Genomic DNA, 13,256 nt, shown 5'->3' with positions numbered 1-13,256 from the left:
TAGTGAAATAAACGATTCATTTCCCAGTGGTACATCCATGGCCATTGTGCTCACAGAGTCTTTCTCTGCATAAAGCAAGCTTCTCCGCTTGTTTGTTCTTAGTTTAAATGGGCACTGTGAGTATCGTGGTTATTCTGCCTCTAATTACCTGGTGCAGAGTGAAAAAGGAAAGCAAGTCTTGAAAAGAATTGATGACCATCCCACGCAGCTGTAGTGACATTAGAGAGGCAACGCAGGCAAAAAAACTCTTGTACTTGGAGTGTGGAATCGTCGTCATATTGGGGAACTAAATGGATCCATTTATCCTTTTGAGACGTGAAGAGTGAGACACGGTGAAGAGTGAAGTCCAGCAATGTGCATGATATACCTACTTGTTTCGTAAAGTGGTTCCTGCTTCCAGGCAATGCCTTTGGAATAAATCTTCAAATTCAGCTGGAAGCAGGCTGAGCAAACAGCCATAAAGCATATCCTTAAAGGAATTGTTCAGTGTAAAAATAAAAACTGGGTAAATAGATAGGTTGTGCAAAATAAAAAATGTTTCTAATATAGTTAGTTAGGCAAAAATGTAATGTATAAAGGCTGGATGTTTATTAGAATAGCCAGAACACTACTTCCTGCTTTGCAGCTCTCTAGGTTTCCACCAATTGGTTTCCAAGCAGTAACCAGTCAGTGACTTAAGGGGAGCCACTTTTGAATCTAACCTGCATGTTGAGGATCAATTGCAAACTCACTGAACAGTTATGTCCCATGTCGCCCCCCTTAAAGTCACTGACTAAGCAGGAAGTAGTGTCCTGTTCTATTATGTTAGACATCCAGTCACTCCAGCCTTTATAAATTACATCTTTGGCTAAATAACTGTAACGATTTCTTGGGCTATCCTGCCAATGAGGAGTTAAGGGTGTCCAGCTAGTGGAGTGAGCATGGGTTACATGTGAACTACAACTCACAGGCTAATTAGTGCAAAAGTAGATGGATTTGACGCCAGGAGGTTCTTGGATAGTAAAATAGGTGAACAGGTTTATTATACCGGAGGCAAAATTAGGTTTACTCACAAGCACTTGCAGGATACAGCAGATGGAATCACAGTGGACAGAGTAATGATCACAGTCAGGCAGATGTAAGTCTTAAAGGTATCAGCAGACAGGTGTACATCAATTCCCATTTAACCGACGTTGCCGGTGAGGGGATCGGGATCGATCAGGTAGGGTACAGGCAGTCCTTTGCTAACCTTGATGCCTATCAACTGAGTTCCCTGCTCTAAAGGCAAACAGGCATTGTGGGAAGCTACTCCCTTCTACAAATCCTTGTTGGAGCGACAACTGCTCTTACTGCTAAACCTCTCTGTCTCACTCTTCTAGAGAGTCTATTACAGGAGCTTACTAGCTATCTGTTCCTCATTAACGGGGTAACCTGGTCCCCGACTTAAGCACCAAAGGTGTCAGATCCCTTTGGGATAAATGGCTTACTGGGCCTATGGTGATCCCAGGCTCAACGGAGATCACCTAGCAGCTTAGCACCAGGAGCCAAAGAGGAAGAGGCCACTCCCTGCACAACACTATATAGCAGTGTGGCAGGAAGTGGTATTACACTCTTTGGCCTATAGTTGAGGTTGTTACACTTGCAAGGGCTTTGCCCAATAACAAAGGATAAGAGAACTACATAAGGAAGGTAGGGGGATTAACTCTATAGGGATAGGATATCCTATAGGTCCCTACATAACTATATTAGAAACATTTTTTATTTTGAACGTTATTATTATTTACCCAGTTTTTATTCTTACACTGAACTGTTCCTTTAACATGAATGAAACACAAGTCATCAAATTTGCAGATGGAACATGTTTACAGGTTTAAATTGTTATCGCTGTTAGCATAAGAAAAAACACTTGGCAGGTAAAGTAGCATTATCTGACATGGCCATTTAACACAACATGACTGCTACATTTACATTAAAATTGTGCTTATTTCCACAGCAGGGCATGATGTCATGATTTTCTTTCAAATGTATAATGAGATTACATGATGTGCCATATACATTGCAGCCAAGAAAAGACAACAATTCTTAGAGGATTGCAACAATCCTGTTCTAACAATGTTATATGCAAGAAAACTGTGGGAAACTGCTTTTAGATCCCCATAAATAAACTTGGTTTAGCTAGTGAGTGTTTGAGAGTTCTGGGCAGTGGCATAACTAGAAGCTACTGGGCCCCACAGCAGATTCATTTTAGGGCCCCCAACATATCCAGAGATTGCCCTGTTTTTTTATTTATTTTTTCAACTGTGTTTTTTATTTAAGTTCACAGAATCAAAAACAAATAAACCGGTACATAACCAGTTTCAGAAAAATACAGTGAAGTCACGCATTATGTATATGGTTATGCATCGACAATATTCAATATTAAACAGAAAAGAACAACTTAAAAAAGAAGAAAGACAATGTAAATTACATGGTACTGAGCGGTGCACCTCGTCTGAGGGTAATAGGCTAGTTTTGCCCTGTTTTACCGATACATGTTGAAATTGCTCATAATTTTTATTATGCCTCCTGGGCCCCCCATGCAAAAATACCGGCCAGGTGGCAACCCTATCTGCACCCTGGATTGATGCATTTTTAGAAGAAGTGATAAAAGTAAATGACTACAATCATTGGGGATGACAATATGGCACCTCCTGTGATTCTACCTTTTCTTGTCCTTTAAATCATGATGAGTCCAGTCTTTGTATAGGTCACATAATGAATCATTTTCATCACTAATATGCATTTAAATGCATTATTGCAGTTGGAAGAGCTAGCAAAGGTACATAACACTTGGGGCATACTAATAGGGAAAGGCTCAGGTTACATAGCAGGTATGCTCTGTAGAATATAATGGTGTTCTACTGGGAACAGATATTCTACTGGGAATATCTGTTATCTGATATTAAAACCTGTGCCATTTTGCCCTACTTAAGTTGCCTCCATTGCTACCCAGCAGCTTGTTTGTATTCACAATAGCAGTGTTTCTGAAGTAGTGCAGGGAAACAGTACATTAGCCTTTTTCCCTTTAAAGGAAAACTATATCCCAAAAATGAATACTTCAAATATCAAAAAATAATATATATATATATATATATATATTTATATATATATATATATATATATATATATATATATATATATATATATATATATATATATATATATATATATATATCAAATTAAGTGGCATATCAAAGAATCTTATCAAACTAGAATATATACTTAAGTAAATATTGTCCATTTACATCTCTTGCCTTGAACCACCATTTCGTGATGGTCTGTGTGCTGCCTCAGTGATCAAATGTAAAAATCAAAGGTTATTTGGACCAGTGCCTAAAGCAAGCGGAGAAAGTGAAAAAACAGGAAAAAAGAAAAAAAAAGTAGTAATATGGTATAGAATTTTTCGTTCTTTTTGAAGCACCCTGTGTCCAAAAAGAACAGGCTCTAGTGTGGGTTTCCCTTTAAATAAGACCTTTTTTAGTATTCCAACGCTTTGTGTAATTAGGTCTGGTGTTTTGGCCAAAGTGCAAAGTGCTCAGATCACTGAGGCAACTTCGGGCGACTATAGAAAACGCATCGCGGCGTGTGCATTAGCGCAGGCGACTTTGCATTGCAGCCTATGGGGAAAAACGCAGAGGCAGTTCGGGGAGATAGTCGCTCAAAAGACGAGGTGATTAGTCGCCAGGCGACAAAATCTCCCTGAATCTCCTCGTGTGGCCTTACCCTTAATGTAACTGAATCAATCTTAGTGGGACTTGGCTTTTACTATTTAGTGCTGTTCTAATATCTACCAGAGAGCTGTTATCTTGTGTTAGGGAGCTGCTATCTGTTTACCTTCCCATTGTTCTGTTAGGCTGCTGGGGGGGGTCGATATCTTGCAGTACAGCAGTAAAGAGTGATTGAAGTTTATCAGAGCACAAGTCACGTAACTGTAGGCAGCTGGGAAATTGACAAAAATTTTACAAAATGTCTAGCCCATGTCAGATTTCAAAATTGAATATAGAAAAATATGTTTGCTCTTTTGAGAAATGTATTTCAGTGCAGAATTCTGTTGGAGCAGCACTAACTGATGTGTTTTGGAAAAAACATATTTTCCCATGACAGTATACCTTTAAGTCTTGCTTATTAGAACACCACAGGATAGCAAATTAAATGAGACTAGAGTAATTACATGCAATCATACATTTATTCTCTATTTCCTTCTTGCTGAAGCACAACATACATTTCCTAGCTGTCACCGCTATAATTTAAAACTAGAGCTAAACATCAAAATGCATGTTATAATTTTTTTTCTGTGTTTATTTGACAAGGCAATAAAGCAAATCAATCTGAGGGTTGCACCTAATGTAAGTTGTCTGCAGGTAGGTAACATATAGCACATTTAGGAGCAGATTTATTGAGTTGTGTTTTCCCGAAAAATTTTAGTTTTTCAAGGGTAGTTTTCAGTCAAAAACTTGAATTTTCAGTCAAACAAGAAAAAAAATTTTGTTTTTTGTTTTTTAAAAAATAAACCTATGTTGTCAGGATTATGAGTTTTGGAAGGTGATACCAGCACATTTAGAGGCCCATATATCAAAGGTCGAGTTTTAAATTCAATTTGAATATACTCACAATTGGACTGAGAGGTTATTTAAGAAAAAATTTGAAGGCTAATATTTGATCAAATGGTTCTGACCCAAAAAATCGAATCGTATTCGATTCGTATGAATCCAATTTTTCTCCCAGAAAAAAACTCGAATGTCAGGAAGGCAATTAACATCTCGAAATGGCTCAACAGACCTCTGCCATTGACTTGTACATGAACTCGCATGTTTTAGGTGGCAAATATTCGAATTAGGACTGTTTCCATGGTCGAGGGGCGATAAATATCACATTCAAATGTACATTAGAATAAGAGGGATTAAAATTCCAATGTGTGAATTTTTAAACTCAAAAATTAGAATTCGAATTGACTATTCGACCCTTGATAAATCTGGCCCTTTATAGATAGCCCAGACTATAGGGCTCATTTATGAACATAGCTTTTAACTTACACAAGTGCAGTTGCTTATAGCAACTAATCAGTTCTAATTGTTTAATGGTTGCTATAGGCAAAAAAATAAAATCCCATTTTCACTTTCTTTTGTGAAAAAGGAACCTATGTCCAATATACTTTAATTAAAAAATGTGTACCGTTTTTATTAGAAACCTGACTGTATGCAGTGAACTTCTCCCTTCATTTACTGCTGTGGATAGGAATTGTCAGATGGTCCCTAACTGCTGAGCAGGGAAACAATCATACTTATGAACAGCAGGGGGAGCCCCCACCTTACTTCCCAGCCATGCAGAACTCAAGCAGCTTTGTTTATGACGATCCCTAAGCAGCCCAGACCACACTGAGCATGTGCACAGTCTTAGTCTTGCAAAGATGTTTAACAAAGTTACAAGATGGTGACCCCCTGTAGCCAACTTTGAAAGCATAAATTATTTGTTTGATTAGGCTTGTGGTGCAGTAAGTTCATGTTTATATTTAGTATACAAAATACAGCATTTCTAGCCTGATTCTATTTTAGACTTTAATAAATCATTTTTGAATAAATGTGTAGCCTTACGATTAGAAGAATGAGGCAAATAATTAAAGAACAATAAAAAGTAATAATGAAGACCAATTGAAAAGTTACTTCGAATTGGCCATTCTATAACATACTGAAAGTTAACTTGAAAGTGAACCACCCCTTTAAGGAGGTGGGCAATTCCCAAACTTGGACAGGCACTCACAGGAGCCCACAAAGACAGTCATAGTAGGTCTGTGATTAAGTGCTGGATGGAGGAAAATGTGTAAGTCTATTGATATCTTACATTGTATAATAAATATACTATATTTCTGTTATGCTTGTCTCTGAGGGATTTTTTAAGTGCCTGCCCAAGTCGGAAACAAACCCAGTTTGACCTGAAGCCCTATCCTAATGCCCTTCATTTGGGGACAGTCACCATGCTGGCAACATACAGTATGCTCAGTTAGAAATTGTCTCGTTTTTATTGCCACCCTAAATTTTATATTTAGCTGTAGAAAATGATGAAGGTTTCTAAATAAACTTTAAAAAACTATGAACAAGATTTATTTTGTGAGAGACACAAGTAATAAAGACATCCGTTTGCCTTTAAAGGGGGTTCAGACTGGGGGGGCCATAGCTGCCACATTAAGGACCAACACACCCCCCTCCAGCCCCCCTGCCCCATCTACAACACTCTTCCTCCCCCCCTGAATGTACCTTATTTTATCTTGTTCGGGCTGCTATCAGGGCTGGGAATGAGTTAAAGGCCATGTAAAGTCTAAAATAGAATAAGGCTAGAAATGCTGTATTTTGTATACTAAATATAAACATGAACTTACTGCCCCACAAGCCTAATCAAACAAATGATTTATGCTTTCAAAGTTGGCCACAGGGGGTTGCCATCTTGTAACTTTGTTAAACATCTTCGCAAGACTAAGACTCTGCACATGCTCAGTGTGATCTGGGCTGCTTAGGGATCGTCATAAATTACCAAAACAGGGAAACAAAGAAAGCTGCTTAAGTTCTGCAAGGCTCCCCCTGCTGTTCATAAGTATGATTGTTTCCCTGCTCAGCAGTTAGGGACTGTCAATTGACAATTCCTATCCACAGCAGTAAATGAAGGGAGAATTTCACTGCATACAGTCAGGTTTCTTATAAAAACAGTATACATTTTTTAATTAAAGTATATTGGTTTCTTTTTAATTAAAGAAAATAAAAATAAAAAATTAAAGTAGGTTTCTTTTTAATTAAAGAAAATAAAAATGGGATTTTATTTTTTTCCCTTTACATGCCCTTTAACTATGTTCAGTTTGTCGCTACACTTCTAACTTGACTCCAGAAAAGATGTTTTATTGATTTGTATTTTAAGAATGATAAATAGACTCTAGAGTATTTAGCACATATGTTGGTTTTCATTTGTGTCTTGAAGACTCAGTATGCAAACAAACAGCAGCACTAATAATTACATATCCTATACACTAACTGAGTTATCAATCAGGATTTTACACATCCTTCTTAATTTGTCAGGGGAATTGCTCATTCCGTGATTGAAAATTCTTAATACACTGTGGCCTAGGAAGATGGAGAGAAGAAGGAATTACTGTAGCTCATGATTGGTGAGTGGTGAGAGAAGAAATTAACACTGTTTATACTTGAAACATAATTGTTTAATTCAAAGGGAAATGCATACTATTTCCAAACAGTGTTTTTTAAATTTATATTCACCGAAGAAGACAAAAAAAATAATAAAAGTGCAAAGCAAACTGGCATTATACATTTGACCCAAATAAGAGTATGACATGTTCAAGCTGAGGAATTTTGAATACTTTAACTGCCTGCAATACAGATTTTACTTAAACACGTTCTGGCAGATATTGTTAAAAGGGACGGTGAATCCCATTACGGCAGGTATGAATGTAACGCAAAAGAATAATGAGAATAGTTATTTTTCAGGTAGGATTCTTATATTTCACCCTGTTAGAGGGAAATAGATAAAATAAACATTTATTTTTCAGGTAATATGGCGTATTAATGAATGAACATATTGTTTGATTGGTCAAAAGAGATACCCAATACTTTATTCCACTCACTTCCTCAAGAAAAATGCAAATACTGATGTGCCCTATGCCACTAGAAAATTAATTGCAAAAACATAAATTCTTACCAATACTTTTCTAAGGCTTGTATAATAATCATATTCAATCTCTTCCTTTATTTTCAGAATTAATATTTCAAGGCTTGTGTTGTTGAAAAGGTAGTTAGGAACACTTGTTAATATTCTGTCCATCTGTTCCATCTTCTGCAGTGCTAGCAACTCATTGTGAATCCCATGGTGTATGCAGAAGAAATACCTCTAAAACATTTCCAAAGTTATTTAGTGTGTAATGATGTTCGCACCTTCTGTATGTGATGTTTATAGAAGCTGGAATCTTTCACGCCTGCTGCACCTTTATACTTTGTTCTCCTGGAGAAGTCTGAATTTCAAGAGAGAAAAACAATGACCAGAAGTTTTCTAAAACTTCATTTAAGGTTGGCCTTAAGGGTTTTTCCAATTTGTGCATCAAAACTGTTAGTGTGTTCATTGAACATAAAAGAGAAATATTCCTAATTTCCTATTGCTGTATTGTAGCATATGTTTGTTCTGCCCAACATTTACTATGAACTAAGTTGATTTGTCTTGAAAGCCTGATTGAATTACAATGGTTATATACATAATACAAAGATGGCCGTGGATCCCTTGGAAGTTCTGGGGCCATAAAAATGTTTTGCATAATGCATATTTGCATTATTATTATGCATTTTGCTCTGCTGAAATGATTTACCAAGGAGAAGCAGGCCAGCATCACTTTCCTGGTTCAGGAAAAGCCTTGCATTTTTCACTACTAATAGAGTTTAGTAGGATACTGCTAGATGGCCTTGACAGCCTTCAGCTTATAAATAAGCTCCTGAATATCTGGACAGTACCACATACTCCAATTAAAGTAAAATGTAGTCTTTATTGGCCTTAATCCTCTTGTCTGTTTTTAATGCGGAGCCAATAAAGGCTACATTTTACTTTAATTGGCGTATCTGCTGCTGTCCAAATATTGGGGAGTGCTTTTGAGGTCTTGGGTTTTGAAAACGACGCAGCCTCTCCAAATATGAATGGTGAGCTGAAAGCAGCAAATCTTTGCATTGCCTTTTGTCTTATAAATTAGCCCTGCAGATGTGTGCATGAGACAAACAGAAGCAAATGATCAGATACCCCATAGGCCACCTTAACTTAAATATTTCTTTTTTTCATCTCTTACCTCAAGATCTTTTTCAGATGGCTTTGCTTCTTTTTTGTTTATTTCCTTCTCATGCTTCAACATTAGTAAAACTTGTTCCTCTGGTGATATAGGTCTGCTTTCTGGATAGACTACGGTACTTTGTTGAGAAGCTGGATCATCCACATTAAGTTGGTCTACAACATTCTGTGTATGCAGAGTTGGCCTACAAATATAGATAGAGCTGCTTTCAAATGTGTAAGATTTTGTAATTTCAACCTTGCCTTATCTTTTTCATGAGCTTTACTATCAGAATTAAGATGGAAAAGAAACTGACTATGTGATATTAGCCTAATGGAATCCACCGAACACAGAATGTAGTTTTTGACCCAAAACCCTACATTCGACCATTTTCAGGCCAACAGCAGCCTAAAGTCAATGGGAGGCTTCATACAGGTGTTTTTCTGCTGGGAGAATTAAGCTATGGAGAATGTGCCTTGCATGGCACTAGCCTAAGTAGTTTTGAAAGTAAGGCAAGTACTTTTTTGCAGGTAATACTACTATAAGATGATGTTATCAGACATAGGAAAATATCCAGTAGCATACAATCAACTGCGAGGCTAAATAAAACATCCTTGCAACTTGGAGTTGCAAACGAGAATCAGTGTAGATAAATAAATGTCTTTGTACATTGCACAAATTGCTTGCAATAAGCAATAGGATGATATGGTCATGAAAAAGGTCATAATAAATATTTCAGTATTTCAATAATTTCAGATATGGAAAATCCTCTTGGTAACAAGAGGACACTTAAGTCCGTGGAATCCCCTAACAAAAGTGAAGTGATTTATTTTGAAATTTTAACACAGGCTAGATGGGTTTGGGAAAAAGCCTACCGTGTATGCATTCATCATTTTTAACAGATGTTGGCTTTATTGATGCAGACATTATTTTTTTTATAAGGTCATCCAGAAAATTTACAGCTATGGATCAAGCCAGTACATCGGAGATCCTTCATATAGTTTTATGTTTTCTGCCCTGTTCAAGAGTCGCTCAGATTTTTTTTGTGTCGAAACATAAATTAAAGTGAGCCAGCCACAAAACACAAGAAAGCCAGTCACAAAATGCTAACACAAACAGAGTATCAGAAAGTAAAGTATGAATGTACAATATAGTTTATGCCATAGACAGAGCAAAGTGTGGATGTTTGCAGTTATACATGAAGGGCCTGCTCTTCTAGTGTTTCAATACTAAGGCATTTTCTACTGTAATAAATGTAATACCACTTGATTTCTCCATAAACAGCTCCTTGGGTGGGACAAGTGAAAGCCCGCCTGTCATAAATGTATCCAAATACAGTTAATCGGTGTATTCCAAGTGCACAATAAGCTGTACTGCCATACGTCTCTGTGTTTTTAAAGATAAAATATATCTGTGGATAAAAACCACTGAACTGAGTATATTTTTCCATGACTTAAAGGCAAACCTTTAAGGGAAAACCCTGAAGGTATGGAGCTGTGTCTTTCTTCTCTACGCCACTATTAATAGTGATACTTTTCATGTACATAAGACAAGCCATTTCTTTTTTGTAAAATATAATTCTAGTGCAGATGACTGTGACAAATGCACATATCTATGTCAATCTCAGTCAATGAGAAAAAGTCAAAATGGTAGATATGTCTCTGTAGATGAAATGGATCTTCAGAGAATTTTATTGAATGACAAGCTTCATTACCTCTCAGAGATATATTTGCTTATCTGAGATCGTTTTGGTTTCCTTTGGACAGATGAAGAGTCCTTTGAAGTTGAATGCATCAGTTAAGGGAAGCAAGTGACAGATTGTTGCTACAATGATTTATACGCTTGAACAAGCAGAAGAAATATCTGTCAATTCAGCTGCTTAAGCAAGAAGAAGGGAATGTACTTAAAGCACAGAATATGTTCTTAGCAGAGCAGGATGAGGAACATATTCTTTCATTTTTAAAGAGTGTATATTGCAAAGTTGCTTAGAATTCTTTTTTCTTTCATTATCAGTGAAGGGCGAATAAATTTGCCAGGCACGAATTTGCAGCGAATTCCCGCGTTTCGCCGCCGGTGAATAAATTTGCGAATCTCTCACAAAAATTTGCCTACTGCAATTTCTGATTTTCATTATTTTTCCGTGAAAAGGTTCGAATTGCTCGATTTTGCGTGAAAACGTCCGAATTTCACGAATGTTTAGTGAAAACATAAGAATTTCACAATTTTTTTGTGAAAACGGCCGAATTTCACGAATTTTTAGCGGTTTCACGAATTTTGCGGGAAATTTGCATATTTTTCGGTGAAACGAAACATTAGGCCAAAATTATTTTTTGGTTTTACATTTCCTTTAAATGGATAAAATTTCTATCATATTATACAACAGACCAAATTTTACCTGCATAAGCTAAATGGTTCCAACACCTCAGCAGCTTTATACAGGTATGGGACCTGTTATACAGAATGCTTGGGTCCTGGGTTTTCCATATAATGGATCTTTCTGTAATTCAGATCTTCATACCTTATGTCTACTAGAAAATCATTTAAACATTAAATTAGCCCAATACGCTTGATTTGCCTCCAATAAGGATTAATTATATCTTAATTTAGCTCAAGAACAAGGTACTGTTTTATTATTACTGAGAAAAAGGAAATCATTTTTAAAAATGGATTATTTAAAAAGTGGATTATTTGGACAAAGTCGTGTCTATGGGAGAAGGCCTTTCCATAATTCAGAGCTTTCTGTATAAGGGGTTTCCAGGTAACGTTTCCCATACCTGTGTTATGATGATGTTTATAAAAGCACTCTGTACAACAGCCAATGTTGGCTTATAGAATCGGAACTTGTTGAGATGCCCTAATGACATGCTTTTTATATCATATATTTGGGAAAGATGTCCAATCAAGCATGACATATCATTAAAGTATTTTTGAGGATTTGCCCACCCTCATTTGCCGACTTGGCTAAAGCCAGTGTTACATTTTCTGATGGTTAATGGAATGAAGCAAGAAAATTATTGGAATGAAGTTATAAAACAAGAACATTATTTTAGGTCTTTCTGCTTTCTCCTTTGTCAATCTCCTGTCTCTGACTTTGATGCTAATAAAGGCCAAAGCAGATCTCCTGCAGTAGTTTGTAAGGGGCTCATTGCATATGACATACAATATGCTTAACATAGCTCAGCTTGTGATTGGTAATTTGTTTAGCCTAATAACTCAGCAATTATAAATAAGTCACATTACATTCAATGCAGCAACCACTAGGTTATTTCATCAACCACTAGCTTTTCTGCATCATACTAGGAGGTTATCCACCAAGATGGTAAGTTTATCATCACAGCAGTCTTTTAAATTGCTTTATGAAATTAAAAAAAAACCTTTCTCACAAGGCAGCTGAGCTGTTATACATTTTAATGGACTGACAGCAGTAATTAGCTTTTCCTGGGATGATGTGAGCTTTGCTATTTTCTACCAGTGGCACCATGGGGCGATGATTAAGGGCTCTTACTCACTGGCGTTCTGACCTGCGCTCCCCTGCGTTCCTTTTTTTGGCGTTCAGCCGCAGGGGAGCGCAGGAATAGACGCATGTCATTATTTCAAATGGGGCTGTACTCACTCAGGCGCGTGTAGGCGCCGAACGCAGGTTGAGACGCAACATGCTGCATTTTTCCTGCGTTCGGCGCCTACACGCGCCTGAGTGAGTACAGCCCCATTTGAAATAATGACATGCGTCTATTCCTGCGCTCCCCTGCGGCTGAACGCCAAAAAACGGAATGCAGGGGAGCGCAGGTCAGAACGCCAGTGAGTAAGAGCCCTTACAGGTGGTCAGTAATTTTTAGTGTTAAAATCAAGCTGATTGCAGTATTAAGAAATGCTGTCCACCCAGTATTTACACATGATGTATTAAATTCAGTGGCACCATTTATCTCCATTATACTGAAAGAGGAACAAATTAAAGTTATTATTTTATTTATTAACATGTATTTTTAGAGCGCCAACATATTGCAGAGCTGAAAGTTGAATTTTACCTTGCTTCTGGACTTCTCTGTATACATTAAGATCTGTTAAGCAATGCCATCTTGGGATATCAGATACTTCAGATATACTGGATTTCATTCTATGTGTGCTGCCTACTTCTGCTTTAATTTTTCGGTTATGACACTCCTTTACCTGTTATGAACATGACATTTCTTTTTCCATGGCATAACAATATCTGGCCAAAAATATTTCTTCTGTTATTTCTTCTTGTCATTTCTGAGTTTCTGGCACATCCCTCACTTGGCTTTTAAATTAATTTTTGACACTATTGTAATTGGTCGAAAATGTCTATTCCACTGCTATTTACTATGTTTAAACATATAACCAGACTTTTAATAATCATAAGTTCACCTGGAATTGTAAATAAAACTTGAACATTTTTTTATCCGCATTAGATAAT

General features: G+C 36.9%; 1 pseudogene; it reads right to left on the bottom strand.

The window, feature by feature from the left end:
- Positions 1 to 13,256, bottom strand: part of LOC108701896 — a 180,228-nt pseudogene that overhangs the window by 134,289 nt on the left and 32,683 nt on the right.

The sequence above is a fragment of the Xenopus laevis genome, chromosome 9_10L (assembly GCF_017654675.1).
Source record: "Xenopus laevis strain J_2021 chromosome 9_10L, Xenopus_laevis_v10.1, whole genome shotgun sequence".
Lineage (NCBI taxonomy): Eukaryota > Metazoa > Chordata > Amphibia > Anura > Pipidae > Xenopus > Xenopus laevis.
This window is presented reverse-complemented; position numbering and strand designations above follow the sequence as displayed.